Source organism: Ahaetulla prasina, chromosome 1 (genome assembly GCF_028640845.1).
Source record: "Ahaetulla prasina isolate Xishuangbanna chromosome 1, ASM2864084v1, whole genome shotgun sequence".
NCBI classification, from domain to species: Eukaryota; Metazoa; Chordata; class Lepidosauria; order Squamata; family Colubridae; genus Ahaetulla; species Ahaetulla prasina.
In genome coordinates this window covers 35,777,011-35,796,150 of record NC_080539.1, presented here as the reverse complement: position 1 = coordinate 35,796,150, position 19,140 = coordinate 35,777,011, and the positions used below count along the sequence as shown (strand labels likewise).

At 38.7% G+C, this 19,140-nt stretch overlaps 1 long non-coding RNA gene across 1 annotated transcript; it reads right to left on the bottom strand.

Annotated features, from left to right (window-relative positions):
* Positions 1 to 5,846: 5,846 nt before the first annotated feature.
* LOC131189051 (uncharacterized) lies at positions 5,847 to 10,483 on the bottom strand. Its single transcript, XR_009152890.1, has 3 exons — positions 10,382 to 10,483; positions 7,824 to 7,947; positions 5,847 to 6,046 (listed from the first exon to the last, which is right to left on the bottom strand). It is a non-coding gene; the product is annotated as an uncharacterized LOC131189051 (long non-coding RNA).
* Between the last annotated feature and the right edge of the window lie 8,657 nt (positions 10,484 to 19,140).

Below are 19,140 nucleotides of genomic sequence, written 5' to 3'. Positions count from 1 at the left end.
ATAAGCCACGCCCACAGAACCAGTAGTAAAAAAATTTAGAACCCACCCTTGATCCCCATGCATATTTACCAATACATAGCCTACCCACCTATGTCACTCCCCAACCGACACAGCCTGGGTCACACACACCAGTGAATCCTTCTTGACCAGCACACCTGCATACCCATCATGCCCTCCCTCACCTGGCAGCAGACACTTAGTGCTTGCTAGCCTTGGACTTGAAACTTAATGCTGGCTTCCCCACTGATTTTCTCCCTGCAAATTTCCCACAAGTAAAGTAAATGTGGAAGCCAGCAGGAATTCTAGGAAAGGAGGAAAGGTAGTAGGCAGTTAAAAATAGCTGCATCTTTTTTAGGCTAATCAAATGTGTAAGTTAGCCTAGCTAAAGCAGTTATTGTTTATTTTGATTTTTTCTCTCTCTAAGCCACAAGAGGGAGCTTCAGTACAAGGAACATAATAACATGAAAAATGTTCAGTAACCATGAATAATTATAATCTAATTTTAATAGTTTTAATGTTGTAAAACTAATACCAAAAAGTTCATATTTTTCCTCACATACAGTATCATTTAGTTACTTAAATACTATAACATTAAGAATGAACTTCCTCTCTGAACTCCAACTCTTTCCTGGGCAGGGGGTTGGACTTGAAGGCCTCCAAGGTCCCTTCCAACTCTGTTGTTATTATTATTATCTTTTAATCTTTTTCATTTAACAAATGAAAAAAGCCGAAGATTACTTACTATTTCTCTAATATAAATAGGAGGAAATATAGCAGAGTAGTATTCAATATAGAAGTCCAGTTTCATCCTTCTGTTTCCTTTTCTTCAGTTTAAAACAGCCGTCACCAACTGGTGGTCCATTTTGGTGGTCCGCAGAAAAATTATTTGCATTTTTTATATTGCACTAAGTCTGGGGTCCTCAAAATATGGCCCCTGGGATGGATACGTGCAATGAACCTTTGTGCTGCTGCAGAGAGTCTCCCCCTTTGGGGTCTTTTTGTGTTGGTCAGAGGGGGGCATAAATTCCAACTTGGGGTCTGTTGCAGTCTCCTGATGTTGGGCTTTGGGCAAAGGCTGGAGGGAAAGGCCACTGGTGGAGAAGAGCCGGAGAGCCTTGTTCCAGTGGGACAGCATCATGGCCTGGAATTGGCTGACCATCTCAGCCTCCTGGGCCTCCAAGCGTCGGTACCTGGCGTTGCACTCCCGCAGGTCTTCCCTCTGCTTGGAAAGCCTATCCTTGTAGTCCTCAGTGAGGTGCTTTTACTGAGCCTCCTTCTTTGTCAGATCCAATTTAAACAGAGCTGTTTTGCCAACTCTTTCTCATCATGGCTGCTTAGCTCCAACAACTGCTTCTTGTTGGGGCCCTAAGCAGTGGTGGGATTCAGGTAATTTAATAACCGGTTCTCTGCCCTAATGATTTCTTCCAACAACCAGTTTGCCAAACTGCTCAGAAAGTTAACAACCGGTTCTCCCGAAGTGGTGCGAACTGGCTGAATCCCACCACTGGCCCTAAGGAGCCTAGGCAGGGAGGGGAGGAGTGACCGGGAGGGGAGGGACAAGTAGTGAGTGATATTGAGTTGGCCATGCCACCCAGTCACATGACCACCTAGCCACGCCCACCCGGCCGGTCATTAGGCAGATCGTATTAGTGGTCCGTAGGATCTAAAATTATGAATTTAGTGGTCCCTGAGGTCCGAAAGGTTGGGGACCCCTGATTGAAAGCATTTCTTATAGGTGAATAGAAGGTGATCTCTCTGAATAAATTTGCCTCCTTTCGCCCCCATGCCTCCTTTTGGTGTGCACTGCATGCATGACCACACCTCTCATTTGGTGTGTGGTACGCACTGCGCAGCGCACATGTGCATCCAGCAAACTGGTAGTAAACCAATTCAGATTTCACCACTGGTTGTGTGTAGTGGAGGGGAAGAACTTTGGATTTTGAGCTGGATGGGGAAAACACAAGGAGATTCAGAGTCGGGTTTTCACCATCTATGCCAATATGACATGCCTAATGAATCTATACTTTAAGGAAGCCTCTGGCCTTGGAGTTTTGATTTCATATGGAGTTCTGATTTCATATGGGCTGTTACTTGGAACCCTGACAGCAAGATCTATTCAATGAGAACCCACTTTTAGAACAGAATAGATTGAGTTGGAAGTAATCTTGGAGGTCCTCTAGTCCAACCACCTGCTCAGGCAGGGAACCCATCAGACAAATGGTTGTACCCTCTCTTCTTAACAACTTCCAGTGTTAGATAATTCACAACTTCTGGAGACAATTTGTTCCACTGATTAATTGTTCTAACTGTCAGGAATTTCTCCTTAGTTCTTGGTTGCTTCTCATCTTGATTAGTTTCCATCCATTGCTTCTTGTCCTGCCCTCAGGTGCTTTGGTGAATAGTTTGACTCCATCTTCTTTGTGGCAACCCCTGAGATATTGGAATACTGCTATCATGTCTCCCTTAGTCCTTCTTTTCATTAAACTAGACATACCCAATTCCAGTGACCATTCTTTTTTTTATTATTTGAAGATTTTTATTGATTTTACACCACCACCACAACATAACACAAACATACATAACACAAACACATAATATGCATTTTCTTTTTACATGTCATTGCTCTCCTCTGGACTCTTTCTAGAGTCTCAACATCTTTTTTAAATCATGGCAACCAAAACTGGATTCAGTATTCCAAGTGTGGTCTTACTAAGACATTATGAACTGGCACACTTAACACTTAACATGATCCTGATTCTATCTCTCTCTTTATTCAGCCTAGAACTGTGATGGCTTTTTTGGCAGCTGCAGCAAACTGCTAGCTCATACTTAAGTGATTGTTCATTAGGATTCCAAGATCCCTTTCACAGTTAATACTATTGAGACAGGTACCACTTATTCTAAACATGTGCATTTGGTTTTTCTTGTCTAAATGTATAACCTTACTATTTTTAGTGGACCTGTCTTCATTTTTTTTACTGGAAGACTGATTTCAAAGCAATTCCTAATGGATGCTTTGAAAGTGGGGGATATATTGTACACACCTGTTGTACATACCGTGTGTCCAAAAGTATTTTACAAGAAGAGTTTTCCACTCCTCCGTAACCAATAAAATACCTTATTCCACCAGACTTGATATCCTGGGTCTAGAAAACTTGGAACTCCGTCGCCTTCGACAGGACCTGGGTTTAGCTGTCCTTCCTACCAATGACTACTTCAGTTTCAACTACAATAACCCAAGAGCTACCAACAGATTTAAACTTAATGCCAAACGCTCCAGTTTAGATTGCAGAGAACACAATTTCTGTAACAGAATTATCTGTGCTTGGAATGCATTACCTGATTCTGTGGTCTCTTCTCATAACCCCAAAAGCTTTATTCAAAATCTATCCACTGTTGACCTCACCCCATTCCTAAGAGGACTCTAAGGGGCATGCATAAGAGCACAAACGTGCCTACCGTTCCTGTCCTATTGTTTCTTTCCCTATATATATATATGCTTATACTTCCTTGTTTCTCCTCATATATATGTTTATATATTATATAATCTTTGTGTTATGCTTGTGTATATTGTTATGACAAAATTAAATAAATAAATAAATAAATAAATAAGTATTATAAACACTGGTTGGCTTTGTTCTATTCTAGCTTGATTTGTAACTTAACTATGACCAGACCATGACATCTTTGCTGTTGTAACTGGATTGTTATACTTTCTCATACCAAAAATATAATCAATTTGATTTCTGTATGCTTAATTGTGGATATTCATGCACATAGGTATTGCTTTCAGTTGTATGAAAAAATGTGTTAGCAACCAAGAAATGTTTAAATTGGCCAAAACTGACAGGTCATTCTACTGCTTCATTTCTGTTTCTTCTGTTTCTATGTTTTCTTTCTTTCTCTTTCCAGGTTTGTCAATCTTGCTAGTGTATTCTTACAAATTCAGATTGAATTAGACCATAAAACCAAACTTATTTGTCTATTTAGATTTTTTTTTTTTTGAAACACAGTGGTAGACAGCCCATCCAGGTTCTGATCCAAGACAAAATTCAAGCCAAAAACCTTCTTCTTGATTACTTTCCTGGTTTGTTTGTTGCTAAAGTCTATTGGATGTTTCTGGTCAGGGTCTATAAGCTAGAATATTGAAGTTAATTGACAATGGAACAAAACATGTGCCTGAGCCTTTAAATGTTTCATGGAATATGTCCTGTGTATCGTATCAAAGAAATATTTCCATCTAATTTACCTCACAGGATTGCTACTATGTAGATTTAGAAAAGGAAATGCTGTGAATGCTGCCTTGAGCCCCTAGAAAAAGATGGGATATAATTGTAACACACACACACATTAGATAGATAGATAGATAGATAGATAGATAGATAGATAGATAGATAGATAGATAGATAGATAGATAGATAGATAGATAGATAGATAGATGATAGATGATGGATAGATAGATAGAAATTACATCATAAGATAAATCATCTGGGTTTCTCATCTAAAATATTTTCAATAGCTTGCTGAAGAAATAATTGGTGAATATCTCTTTTCCCTTGAGAAAACTGGGGAAATCATCTTTGTAATTTTCATTCCCAATACATTTGGTATAGACATTGGAAAGCCTATTTGGGCCTCGAATCAGCAGCTATGATGTCAAAACAAGCAAAACTTTATATAATCAGAGAACCAAAGGGTTGTCATAATGTTTTTGAATAGGCTGAACATTTAATGGACTAGGATAGCAATCAACCAGGCTCAGAATCCTCCAGGGATTCCTATGGAAACTTCCATACTTTTGACTTAGCAGTACTTTCAAAGTATCCCATGTGGCATCGCAAATGAATCCAGTTTTTATTTAAAGAATAATTTCTGAAAAGTTTAACCCAAATATCATTTACATTTGATTTTTAAGTGTTTTGTGTTATCTGTAGTTGTACATGTGCATCTTACACTGAATGACCTGGATTGCCAGCATTCTCATGAATGTTAGCTAGTATGTGACAATATCTGAATGGCTGAACCAATGAATATTAATAATCATCTAAATAATTTTTTGTTCTCAGTTTCTAGACTTGAAAACTAGAAATGAGATTATATATTATAATCTCATTTCTATAATATATAATATATTAAATAATTAAATAATTTGGAATGGTGTAAGGTCGGGGCTGCTCAGCAAACACTCCAGAAGGGAAAGGGTAGGGAGAGAGGAGTAGAAGGAAGGAAGAATGTAGGTAGGCAGGTAGGTAGGAAAGAAGGGAGGGGGAAGAGAGGGTAGGAGGAGAAGAAGGAGGGGAAGAGAGAGGGTTAGAAAGGATGGAAGTGGGAAGGAGGAGAGGAAGTAGGAAAGTGAGGAGGAGGAAGGTTGGGGAAAGTAGAAGATGGTAGAGAAGGGTAGAAAGGATTGGGGAAGGGAGTGGCGGCTGAGCAGGCCCGACTGAACATAATTTATATATAGGATTGATGGTCAGATAAGTGATTGTACTGTACACTGGTCAAATTGTTGGAATTATTATGGAAAATAAATTTTTTTTAAAAAAAACTAGAAATGCCCCTCTGTGCACTTAGAAAATTCATCTGCTATTCACATGACAATTATCATTTCGCCCTACGGAACTCTGAGATATTCATTATCTCAAATTTTGTAAAATTGTGTTCAACTCAAAGTTAAACAAGAGCGTGAAGCACTTGCAGGACTCAAGGTAATACTAGGTAATTTCCACCTAGTCACATGGAAATTATACATTTGTCATGTTATTAATCTCAGTTTGGTCAACTTTTTCTAATTAGTATTTAATTCCAGTTTGATACAGTAAAGGAGTATAATAATTACCAATTACCAATTGCTGTTATAGAGCTTTAATATACAGATCAACAGGTTAAACAGTTATCTTTTTCCAGATTATACATTCAATCAAAATATTTGTATCTCAGGAGAATTGCTTGCACACCTTCCAGCCACCATATTTCAATATCTTCTTCAACATTCTTCAGACTCTTCAAAGTTTTCCTGATATTTTATGTGGGACGACCACGAGCAGGCCTACAGACATTTTTTTAAAAAAAGAAACAAGAATTGCAGATTTAGAATTGAGAGAGAACCAGCAGCAAATCAATTTTGAAAATACTGGTATTAATAGACAATGTTCTATAAAAGCCTACATCAGTATATTGTTCTAGAGCAGGGGTCTTCAACCTTGGTCCCTTTAAGACTTGTGGACTTCAACTCCCAGAGTCCCTCAGCCAGCAAAGCTGGCTGAGGAACTCTGGGAGTTGAAGTCCACAAGTCTTAAAGGGACCAAGGTTGGAGATCCCTGTTCAAGAGTTATTAACTTATTGTATATTTTTTCATTTGTTATATAACATATGGCAGGGGTATCAAATTTGTGTCATTATGGCAGCATCATGTGACGTATCCCCCTTTGCTAAACTGGGCGTGGATGTGGCCAGCATGCGACACATCCAGCCCTTGGGCTGTGAGTTTAACAGCCCTGCTTTATGGGTTCAGTTACTCCCATCCCCAGAAGCAGCATTTGTTAAGAATATTTTTTGATATCCAAGAGAATTACCATTACTATGGGAAATAATCAGTGGTGGGATTCAAGTAATTTAACAACTGGTTCTCTGCCCTAATTATTTCTTCCAACAGCCAGTTTGCCAAACTGCTCAGAAAGTTAACAACCGGTTCTCCCGAAGTGGTGTGAACTGGCTGAATCCCACCACTGGAAATAATGCAGCTGACTAAAAAAAAGTTCATGGTAGAAGGATAAAGGAAGGGGAGGAGAGAAACCATTCATTGATCCATTATTTTAAAAGAAGTCTGTGGGAAAACACACAGGGCAACTAAAGAAGGGAGTATGAGAAAAAGTCTTAATGGTCAAGATGGACAAGTCTCATCATAATACTTCAAAGTGATTTCAAACGATAAAAAATAATACTCAACAGGAATGTAGAAAGAACCAATAGGCCAATACAGTTTTTTATTGGAGATGTTCTCCGATGGATTGGGGTAAAAGAATGTAAAACTGTAACAAGAGCATCGTATTATTATGACATCAGTTGTTCCCCTATTGTACAGGAATCAGCCTGGAGCCATTATGTTCCCACAAGTGGTCTAAGACCAACCACTCTTAAATTCTATTAATCTTTATTTAGATTAGTTCCAATATAGCACTAATCATTAGTTGAGTAAATTCCTGTGCATGGGCATGAGCAATTAATGGGAACTTAACATGTGGCCTTGATCTTTTGCATCTGACAGATGTAGATGTAAAGTATAGATATAGTATTGGTGTAGCTATAAGGCTGCCCAGCTAGAGACCAATTCTGGGTGGTTTAGATTACTGAGAATAAAAAACAATAATAAACAAAGAGACTGTATGTATAAATGTGGAGACACTAATTCTAAGCAGTACAGAACACATAGTCCACAAGGGCTGAGGAGCCCCCTGCTCAGAAGCCTGGGAAAACAACCAGGTTCTTAAAGACTTCCTCAACACCATTATATCAGAGAGATACACATCTTAAGAAAAAGAAAAATCCAAAGTTATTTTAGTACTATTTAAATTAAAAATGTTTCCTGGCAATTAAAACCATTGCATTTATACTGCTGCAAAAAAGATCAAAAATTACTTCTTGAAATATTTCTCTTTTTCTTTCTCTTTTTTTATCTTTCTTTTACTTTTATCATTTTTCACTTTTTCTTTTAATTTTTCATGATTTTTATCTTTCCTAGATTTATGTTTCTGTAGTTTTTAATCCTGCACTGCTGCATTTGTTTAGAGCAGAATAAGAGATTCAGGTATATAATGTTGACTTACCATTTACAGCAAACCATACCACCAGCACAGTCTCCTGATGGTTCACCAGGAAATGGACATGATAGTCTACAGGAGCCACCACTTTGGAAACAAGCAATGTTAGCAGGGTCACTTTGGCCAGTTGCTGCATAAAAAAGGGAGAAATACCATTGGCATGTTAGAATCTGTATTTATTAATTTATTAATTAATTAATTTATTTATTTCTAATTATATTTTATTCTTTTCATAAATATTACATGTTTCATGATTTACATTCATTTTACAAATAATATTGGAATTCAAAATACTTGAACACTGTTGGCATTGACAAAATCCCTAACAATCAATAGTAGAAGGTAGCTTTACTTGGAACAGGTTAAATCCTGTGACAAAACCTTTAATAACATCAGACAACAACATCTGCCTATCCCCATTCTTTGGAAGGACTTGATAGATAGATAAAAGTGCCATATCTAGTCTAAACATTTGGGTGACTGTCCAACAAACGAATAATAATAAGATGTTGATGATGGTTTTGATGCTGTACTAGGAAGTGATGTGAGCTAGATTCAAGCCCATTCTCACCTATGGAACTTGGATGGCTATATGGAAAACTGCTAATGGAGATGACAGTATATCGGCTCAGCTTAACAATGCAATAGTGCTCATTTGACAAGCTAGCAAAGACAAGCTAGCAAGGTCCTATATGCTAAACTTCAACAACATGTAAACTAACCACTTACCAGAAGCAGAAGTTGGGCTTTCAAGAGCAGAGGAACTAGAGATCAAATTAATAATATTCACTGGATTATGGAGAAACCATCTACTTGATTACGCTAACACCTTTGATTGTATGGATTGCAAAAGTGTGGCAAGTTCTTAAAGAGACAGAAGTGCCAGACCACCTTACCTATCTCCTTGGAAACCTGTATGCAGGTCAAGAAGCAACAGTTAGAACTAGACACGGACCAATCAATTGGTTCAAAATAGGGAAAGCAGTTCTAAAGGCTATATATTGTTACTCTGTTTATTTAACTTATATGCAGAGTACACCATGCAAAATGCTGGGCTGAATGACTCACAAGCCGCAATTAATATCAATAATCTCTGCTATGCAGATGATCCTACTCTACTCTTGGATTGTAAGGAGATCAAATCAGTCAATCCTATAGGAAATCAACCCTCATTGTTCTTTGGAAGGACAGATATTGAATCTGAAGCTCAAATACTTTGGCTATCAAATGAGAAGAGAGAACTCATTGGAAAAGATCTTGATGTTGGAAAGATGAAGCCAAAAAGGAGAAGGGGATAGCAGAGGATGACACATTTAGATGGTGTCATTGACAAAATGAACATGAATTTGGTCAAACTCTGTGAGATTATGGAGGGCAAGTGGGCCTGGTGTGCTATAATTCATGGGGTTGGACACAATTTAGCAACTGAACAACAAGAAAAAACACTGTTTTAGGCTATATATTTATTTCATTAACTTAAAACAAATACCCCTTACATAGGAGGAGAGAACTGAAGAAATCAGGAGGCAAAATTCAGATTTACTGAAAAAAACTATGTGTTAAACAATATAGCATTTTAATAGTAGAGCAACTATAGTAAAATCTGTTTTCATAAATAGGAAATAGGATCATAAAAACCTGTTTTCTATAATAATGCCATGAATTCTCTTAGCTGTTTGCCCTTTTTTTAAAAAAATATATCCTTTTCTCTTTTTTTAATCATATCTGAGAGGGATACTGTTGGAAACATAATAAATAACAAAATAATATTTTGTAAGTGTATCTTCAGACATTCATCTTGAAAGACTTGCAAATGAGTCTTCCCATGGTTGTAATAAGTTTTCCTACTTTTCAGGAGATATCAATGCTTTATTCTAATGGATTTGGCACATGCAATAAATCAGGCTCATTAAGCAGAACAAATCTTTGTTCAGAGACCAGCCTCAAGATTAAAGATACACTTACAAAATAAGATTGCAACAGCATTTAGCAATAGATTTATATACCACTTTACAGTGCTTTACAGTCCTCTCTAAGCGATTTGCAGATTCTGCATATTACCCCCAACAATCTGGGTCCTCATTTTACCCACCTCAGAAGGATGGAAAGCTGAGTCAACCTTAAGCCTGGTTTGCTTTGAACAGCCAAATTGCAGGCAGCCAGCAGGCAGCAGAAGTAGCCTGCAGTACTGCACTCTAACCACTGTGCCACCATGGCTCAAGAAATTATTTTATCTTATTTATTATGTTTCCAACAGTATCTCTCTCAGATATGATGGGAGAAAAAGAAAAAGATTTTTTTTAGAAAAGGGCAAACTGCTAAGACAAGGCATGGCATTATTATAGAAGACTGATAGATATGATCCCCCTGAGACATTTCTTGTTGGAAAAATGGAGTGGGAACAGCCCTCTTAACTTTTGTAGATTGAAATACCCTTAATGCTCTTTGACTGGTGGTCAATATCAAAAATGAAACCAGTAAAGAAACATTGTGAAAAGCATTTGAAATTAGTCTCAAGTATACTTCTCCTCTAGACCATCTGGGTCATTTAGTTCTCTCCTTACCTGTGACAGCCTGGTGGGAAAACAAGAAGATGGCAACAAGGAGGAGAAAAGCCTTCATGGCTGAAGCTCAGAGCAACCAGTTCAAGAGGCAGGAGTCTCTAAGTTAGGTCAAGTGGGACTGAGCAGTTCTTTGCTGCGGCTATTTATGAAGCTTTAAGGAGCACAAGGGTCAAAGGTGGCTTAATTTTTGGCAACCTGGAGGAATGACAATATCACAATTATATTGGCATCCTTTTTTAAAAAAACAAAAAAACCCTACCTTCTGGTGGGCTGTTTCCTGAAAGGATTCAGGATTGGAGGAGAAAAGAGGTGGTTTAAAAACAGCCTTCCTGAGTTTTGGAACAAAGTTCAGTCAGTTAAGTATTTCTTCTCCAGCAGAGATTCAAATGCAGGATGCAAATGTCATTTCTTTGCCCTTGCAATTTCAATTTGGCATTGAAAGATGTAAGCCTTCTGTACATCAGATTCTAGATATTAAAACAGCGATCATAGCAGATATCACCTTTTTTTGTAGATGCGTGTAAATACATACTACATATTTGAAAAATTAAGTACTATGTAATTTATTTATGAATGCTCTACTCTCATTGGCATTTACTACTCTCCCCCCCATACACAAAGTATAACAATATGAGATTGCAGCTTGCTAGATGAACTTGTAAGAACTATGCTAAATAAATTCCTTTATATTTATAACAATTTTCTTCATTTAGTTCTGTTGCCCTTGAATATCACACCAGCCCAAGGTTTACAAAATCACCCAAGTACTTAATTTTGAAACCAAGATGATAAGAATTAAAAATGTTCAACCCAAAACCAAAAATGAATAAATAAAAAAACCATAGCAGTGTTAAAACATATTTTCACTGCCTACCTAAGAAATTATTTTTGAGCAAAATTTGTAATAGGTGTGCTATCTCAGAAAATTTCAATTTTCAAAATTTCAAAACTTCAGCTTCAATCACAACAATACACGAGCACACAATAGATTTAAACTTAATGTGAACCGCTCCAATCTTGATTGTAGAAAATATGACTTCAGTAACAGAGTTGTTAATGCCTCGAATGCACTACATGACTCTGTGGTCTCCTCCCAAAATCCCCAAAACTTTAACCAAAGACTATCTACTATTGACCTCACCCAGTGGTGGGATTCAGCCAGTTCGCACCACTTCGGGAGAACCGATTGTTAACTGTCTGAGCAGTTTGGTGAACTGGTTGTTGGAAGAAATCATTAGGGCAGAGAACCGGTTGTTAAATTATTTGAATCCCACCACTGACTTCACCCCATTCCTAAGAGGTCCGTAAGGGGCATGCATAAGAGCACCAGCGTGCCTATCATTCCTGTCCTAATGTTCCCTTTGATTGTATCCAATTCGTATGGTTATTTCATGCTTATACTTATATATACTGTTGTGTTTGACAAATAAATAAGTAAATAAAATAAAAAATGAATAAAATAAAAGAAGATGAGTCTAAGCACCTGTTTCACAAGTTTTGAAAGATACTGTAGCTAGATTCATACTTTTAAGCTTTTCCACTAAGAAGTTATGTTAAGTTTGCAGGTTGATCACTCTTTCAAGCCCACTGAACAAACCTGTGGAGATATGGAAAGGTGTAATCCTTGCTCATAGAACAAGTCATTACACTCTCTGAAAAACATATATTTCAGGTAGTCTCCAAAATAGTTGTGAATGACTGTGGAGGACAATACCTGAAGACCAGCAGGATGTCCCTGCAGCACGTGAAGTGATTTGAATTTGCTCCACTGATTTACTCACCAAATGCATAGGTGGTAAAGTGAATTAAAAATGTAACTTTATTAAACAGCCATTAGTTGCTCAAGGGGAAAATATTTTTACTTTACAGCTAAGGATCACATAAAACTGTCTTATGCATGGGTTCAGGGTAAGATGAAAACAGTGTCAAGAGCAGTGAAACAGTGCTGTCAGGGAATGTTTGTAAGGTGAACATAGATGCAAGTGAGGAATTTCCCTTATTTCATTTAAGAAGCTAGCACAACTGTCTTGAAGGGCAAAGACCAGCTCTGCTCCTTGTGCAGCAACAGTTCTGCCTAAACTGCCTGATTTCACTGCCAGGTTGGCCTTGAAATATTCAAGACTTTTAGTTCTTTGTGACTTTTACCTGCACGTGAGTTATCTTGAATCTGGAAAAGCTTAGGGGTTCATGGCCATCATGGAAAGTATGGACCTGACCCAATTATAGAAGGCCTGAGACACACTAGAGGCACCTACTAGTTCTAGTCATGTGTTGGTTTCTTAGTTATCACCGGAACAATTAGGATACCCAATTGAGATTTTAAATATTTGAAAGGTAAAGTGCTGAATGTCTTAAAGTTTTTATTTACTTTTTTAAAAAAAGCCATTATTCAAAATGTAAACCAGTTCAAGGAAAATGTTTTTAAGGGGGAGAAAAACACCAGAAATATAAAGATGGTGTATTCTTGTTTCTTTTCCTCTCAGTGTTTTATAGGCTATTCCAGCTCTATCCTGACACAGTCAGCAAGGAAACGGTTTTTTTTTTAATCCAGTTCCTTTTTCCTCTGAAATATTTCATCAGTTAGACAGCATCATCCAATTTTATAACAATAATTAATCCTAAACCATATGTAGACACTATCGTGCTGGGAATAGTTACCAGCCTCATTTAATGTCCCACAAGGTAAATATTTAATTCAAAGTTATCAATTCATCAGCATTTCTCAGACCTATTATAATTTTTTTAGAGGCATTGGGTTGATCTCACCAAATTCTTCCTATTGGAGAGAAATAAGGGAGGGATAATTTGTAATCTTTTAACCTGGGCTATATAGTAGCAGAAATATAATGAGGACAGAGAGTTCAGTAAAATTCCATCCAAGCTGCATAGCATTCTCTACAATTTTTGAGTCTTTGAAATAGTTGAAGCTATTGAGGAACAAAAATAAAAGAGAATTCAATAATCCATTCTAGCTAAAAGTCACATTTTAGGCAGAACTATCCTAACAAACAGAACGGTTTTGGTTTTCTTTTTAGCCTGATAATTTTTAATTATGCAATAATTATATTATTTTTATATCATTGGAGGATTTTTTTTCTTTCCAATTCTTTAGTGCAGTACTTCTAGAACATGGTTTGACAGTCAAAGCTGAGTGGCATCAAAATTAAACAAAGAAATAAAGCAAAGTACGCCAAAATGATGAATAAAGTAAGGTATATCAAAACCACATTGCCTTGTCTAGGAAATGTTGAGCAAACTAAAAATCAGCTGTTTTACACTGCCAAAAAATCCCCACCCCCACTAAACTATGGAAATTAACATATCTGGTTGCAAATTTTGCAACAGAATTTGATGGTTAATAAGAAACAAAACTGATTATCTTTTCTGTACCAAAGGATAATTTTCAAATGGCTTTATCCATGATCCCACTGAGCAAGAAAAACCAGTCTCGGTATTTTATACAATACATTCAAGGACCAAGTAACAAGACCAAGAAAATTTGTATTACGCTATATATTTTTTTCTTTCTAATTTGTTTTTTCACTGAATATGACAGGAATCAGTAGGAAATGAATAGCGCTTTCAGTTACAGTCCAGTTATTGATGTCTAATGTGTCAGGCCAGAAAGCCATCTTGTGCTTTGGGCCTTCAGGCCTGCCACAATCCAGGCTGTGGGAAACTGGGAGGGAGGATTGTGTGGAGCAAAATAAAATTCCTTTCTCAGAAAGTCAAGGACAACTTGTCCTGCACTTGTCCTGCACTTGTCCTGTATGTGGATGGCTGTGATTGAGAAACATCTTCAGTTGGGATGGGGTCTGATTGGGCCATGTGAGGGACATGTGGGTGTTGGGCAGGGACTTGAACTTTCAACTGGGTGGGGAAAACCTGAAAGCTTTCAAATTCGGGTTTTCCCAAATGTACCAGCATGGCTTCTCTAATAAAATGGAATTTTGAGGAATTCCAAGCCTCAGACTTTTATTGCATGGAGGATATTATTTGGAACACTAACATAATGTTGTTTATAAAAAGGTATAATGTCCTTGTAACTAGGTGGGACTAGTTTCTGGAGAAATATGCAAAGCTATATGTTTTATGATCCTTTAAAAGCAGAGTTTAAGTTACTCATTAATTTGCTTATTGCAACAGGAAAGTTACAGGTATGAATATTAAGTCTGGGCTGCAAAATCCAGACAACTAATAGATGGCCATCAAAGTCATTCAGAGCGTTCCAATCCATATGGATACCTATATATGTAGGCCAAAACTAGTAGCTCTAAACTGAACAAAAGTATAGTTGGGCTGGTGGAAAAATAATTAATCAAATTCATCATTCCCACTGTTGTGAGATATTGTCCTGTTACCTTCTGTGGGAGGGATGAAAAGAAGAGTGTTTAAACCTGGACTTCTAGATAAACTCTGCAGATGCAGATATGTTCTAGGCTTGTGCTGACCTGGCTGCTGCTACTAGCAGTATCAACCAATCTGTTTGTCTTGACATAGTGATAATAGAATCCAACTACTACTGCCTTGAATAAATGTATATGTGCACGTGAGGGAAAGCATTAGTGGTTATCCAGAGGGTATGTCTATCTCAACAATAAACATGTACTAGCATATCCAGGACATTTAGACAGATTTATGACTATGCATGAATTTGTGTCCATATATTGTTTTGCTATATGAACTTGCCAAGTTCAAGTGTTAAATCCAGTCTGGTAATCAACAGAGGAACAGGCATGTACTTCATGGCCCCCAAAACAGGGGTGAAATCCAGCAGGTTCTGACAGGTTCTGGAGAAGTGGAAATTTTGAGCAGTTTGGAGAACCAGCAAATACCACCTCTGCTGGCCCAGAGTGGGTAGGAATGGAGATTTTGCAATATCCTTCACCCAGGAGTGGGGAGGGAATGGGGCAAGGGTGGGTTCTACTTATCTTTATTATCAGTTCTCAATGGGAGCGCACACGGGCACACACTTCTGCACATGCGCAGATCGTCCATTATAACATTCAGGTGGGTGGGCGGAGCCTCCTGCTGCTTTTACTACTGGTTCGCAAGTACCGGACAGAACCGGGAGCAACCCACACTGGAATGGGGATTTTCAGTATCCTTCCCCTGGAATAGGGTGGGAATGGAGATTTTGCAGTATCCTTCCCCTGCCATGCCCACCAAGCCACGCCCACAGAACCGGTAGTAAAAAAAATTGGATTTCATCACTGCCCCAAAATGATATTAAACTTTATTCTCCTCTTGCGTTTCTCATGCTGTCTCCCATTTCCCTTTCTCTAGGAATAAGATTTAAAAAAATAAAGTGCTTTGGCAGGCTGTTCCCACTAGCTGCCCATCAGCTCTGGATTTTGGCCATGAGTCTGGCATCAAGATGCAAGCTTGCACAGTATATTTATTTATTTATTCATATACTTAATACTAATGTAGATAAACAATTAAAACACATGTTATTGAGACTTTTTCAGTTAACAATAAAACTTGGGCTATCATGCTGTTCTAGGATAATGCATTTTACCTATTATAGATTATCAGAGACAGAAACCATGCTTACACACAAAAACGTGTACACGCCAAACAAAATATGCCAGTAATTATAAATCCAAGTAGAATAAAAGAGATTGTAATTGTTGCTGGCAATAACTTAATGTAAGTGTCAGGTAGCTGCAAACTTTTCAATCTGCAGAGGTGGAATGTTCTGGAAAATATTGAAACATTTTGTTCATACTCTGGACCACGGAAATTTGGCAGTTTTTGTGGAAAAAAATATTTCAAAACATAAAATGACTCATACTGTTCTGGATGGCACACAACCCAGAATATCATCAGGCACTTCCTATTTTACAAGATTTATTACAAGACAACTGCCAGATTGGCTCAGAGCAACCAACTGATATGGTCCAAAAGAAGAATGGAAGTTCTAAGTAACCTTAACTTTGGAAATAGGATGTTAAAGAATCATATACAACGTACTAAATTACATCTTTTAGAGCCATAGGGTAATAGTCAAATGGCCTAAAATGACTGAGGTTATCTATTCACAAGGTGGTATCTGTACGCAGCCAGAATATGCAGCATAAGTACAAAGTCATTGAATAAAAGAAGACCACTGCATATATAAGAATGTACCCCATTCAGATTTGTCACATAAACTGAGATTTCTCCTGGATCCACAGCTCCTTTTTGAAGAGCAGATGGCAGCCATGGCTGGGGGTGTTTGTACAATTGTACCTTAGGCACCAATTGTGCCTATTCCTACACTGGAAGGCAATGATCATTGTCACTCATGCCTCAGTCATTATTGATTGCATTAAATCTGTGGCAAGAGCGTGACCACAAAGGCTCAGGCAAGAACGGCAAGAATAACTTTATTTAACAACTGTGTTAACAACAAGGAATCCGACTGTTGTATTTGCAAAACAACAGCAAGAAGTGAGGCAACGCAGGAGAACCATTAACAGCTCTTTATTTAACTACAAACAATTAACTGAGGTGAGCAAGCGAGCAAACTCTAAACTGACAGCCCTTTTATATTGGAGCTGTCAACCGCTCAGCCAATAGCAGCTCCTTAATTCTCCCGCCGGCTATAGCATCGGCGGTTAACCAATCAACTGCTGGTTACTGGTCACGTGTTCTCCAGCCGAACACAACACCGACAACAACAATCCGGCGACTCTTGACAGCTCTTATATGCTAGCTGCTTGAGAGAGCTGTACCAATGGCAGGGCTCCAATTTCCCGCTTATTCTTGGTTACACGTCTTAACCAATCAGCAATCGCCTGGCTGTTGTCAGGCGAAAAAGACGCGTCATAACTCCGAGGACTTTACACCCTTCCCCTCCTGGATCACGCATGCGAAATCGGCCAAATACGCAGGCCGACGTCGGCTCCGCCCAGATCTCCTCAGTTCGGGGGCGGCCACCGAAGGAGGAAGACTGGCTGATGCTGCTGACGGAGTGGCTGGTACTGCTGACGGATTTATTGCAGATGGAAACTCCACCCTATGGGCAGGCCTGGACGACGCGGGAACTTCAAGGGACCCAGGTACCTTAACCGGCGAGATCGATCTGCATTTTGAGGGTTGGAGTCCCTCCCCAGCCTGCAGGTCCGGAAGGCCGGTTCCCGGAGTTGGAACGGCAAGGTTGTGGTTTCCTTCCAGGACCCGTGGCCTGGAAGGTAGAGTGGGAGTATCCTGCTCTGTAGTTTCCGGGTAGTTTTGCCCATCAGATGTGTCCCGGTTGTCCGGCAGCCGCCGTTGGAGCTGATTTATATGGCGGCACCATTCTCTTCCATCAGCCAGCTGGACCCTGTAGGAATATGGGCCCGTTATTTGAGTAATGCTGCCCGGCACCCACTTAGATAGCGACCCAAAGTTCCGGGCAAAAACAAGGTCCCCGGTATGGAATGCCCTAGTTGCACTGGAATTATCAGGGGCCCTTCCTGTATCATAGTGGGGATGCAGCCTATCTAACGTTGTCCGTAGCCGCCACCCCATCAATAATTTGGCCGGGCTAAGATTGGTGTCTGGGCATGGAGTTGAATGTTGCGCCATTAGGTACTGGCAGATTCGGTCATGCCAATTGGTGGCCCCTATTCGGGCCAATGCGTCCTTGGCCGATCTAACAGCCCGTTCTGCCCGGCCATTCGCAGCCGGGTGGAATGGCACCGTTGGTGCATGGCGAATGCCATGCTTAGTTAGAAACAACTGGAATGGTGCCGATACAAACTGAGGGCCGTTGTCCATAACCACTAGGTCCGGTAACCCATGGGTCACAAACAATCGTTCGAGCACCTTTATGGTGGCCTCCGCGGTGGTAGAGGACATGTGTGCCAACTCTACCCACTTGGAGTAGGCGTCCACTACCACCAGGAAAGACTGCTTGTTTTTTTTATTGTTTTCTTTATGCTAAATGTTGGTTATATGGGAATTTAATGTTGGGTTTTGGGCACAGAAAGGAAGAGGCGGGGATAGGATTGAAAAATTTACAGTTTAAATGGGAGTCATAAAAATAATGTCATGGAATGTGAAGGGTACAGGGAATCAGATTAAAAGAAGAAGATTGGAATTTAAGATTAAAAGAGATTTACCAGATATTTTATTTCTACAAGAAACCCATCAGAAATCTGAAGATTCAAATAGAATGTATATAAAAGGTATGCAAATATATGAAAAAGCATTTGGAACTTCAAAAGCCAGAGGAGTCGCAACATTGATATCAGATAGGGTGTATTTTGAAAAACATCAGGTAATTTTGGATGAGGATGGAAGATATGTAATAATTGTGGGAAATCTTAATGAGGAAAAAGTGACACTTGTTAATTTATATTTACCGAATGAGAAACAAAGAGAATTTCTTGAAAAAATAACAAAAATTTTGGAGAATGAAAGTGTAGCGAAAGTAATTGTGGCTGGGGATTTTAATTTAATCAGAGATAAAATAGATAGTACTAACCCCACTCGTTGTGGAGGAGCAAATAAAATGGGGATTTTAAATACGTGGATGCTCCGAAACGGCGTAGTGGATGTGTGGAGAGAGGTCAAAGGAATGGAAAGAGTATATACTTTTTTCTCTAAGATATATAATACATATTCTAGAATTGATTATATTTTTCTTTCTAAAGATTTGCTGAACAATGTGGATAAGGTAGATGTGGGAATTTTTAAAGATTCTGATCATGCAGAAGTTATGGTGGATTTAGATTTTAATTTTGAGAAAAAAAGAAGTTATTGGAGATATGAGGAGAAACTGTATAAAA